Consider the following 963-nt stretch of genomic DNA (forward strand, 5'->3'; position numbering starts at 1 on the left):
TTATGAAGGTTTGAAGACATGAAAAGAGATCAAGACTGCAAATTTTATTATATCAACAATGTGCTTTTAATTCTTGTAGACTTTCTTAGGGTGTGTACATAGAGTCTGCAGTGTTACCTTTAAAATTGACAGTAGCAGGACCATTTCTTTCAACCTCAGAAAGTTTTTAACTTTACATACGGATATCTATACAAATTGACTTTTAGAGAAGCTGAGTCTGGATGCATTGAAAAAAATGAAAAAAAAAAAATATATATATATATGTATTTAGGATAGATATACAGATAATTTCTCTTAGTCCTTTGAGAAGAAAGGTTTGTACTAATATTGTTTAGACAAGATATCATGTCTGCATCTTGACCTCTGAATAACTACTACGAAGACAACAATATGCAATGTATTTATTATGGTAACTGTACCACTAACCTGTTTTGAAACTGTTTCATTGCTATTTTATCTTTTTTTCTCATTAAAATGAATAAAGAAAATAAATTTAAAAATTTTTAAAAAGAGAAAAAATGACAGGATCTTACAAAAAGATATGTTTCTATCTTAAGTAGTTCTTGCTCAGTGTTAATATATCTTCTTCTGATTGCTTAGTAGTTCCGGGCAGTATACAACCTCAGTGCAGGAGGTCCACTAAAAAGTTGACTCCCTTGTTGGAAGTGGGTAATTAAAGCTGTCCTTCACTTATCGGGGAGGTTACATTCCAGACACCCCTGCTACACTGAAATCAGTTAAGTAGCGATGTTATACTTATTTTAGTATTTATATAGATTTTGGGGATTTATAAAGCCTTCCCACACTCTTATAATCCTTTGTCCCACTTTTAAAAACACTTCTAATGTTCTTCACCTTTTTCTAAACTAGTAAACCTACTTAATTTTAACAACATACATATACTGTGCAGTACATATCTATTCATCCACTAAAAAGATGCATACTGTATATTTTATTTTGACA

The sequence above is a fragment of the Octodon degus genome, unplaced genomic scaffold (assembly GCF_000260255.1).
Source record: "Octodon degus isolate 3935 unplaced genomic scaffold, OctDeg1.0 scaffold00098, whole genome shotgun sequence".
In the NCBI taxonomy this organism is placed as follows: Eukaryota; Metazoa; Chordata; class Mammalia; order Rodentia; family Octodontidae; genus Octodon; species Octodon degus.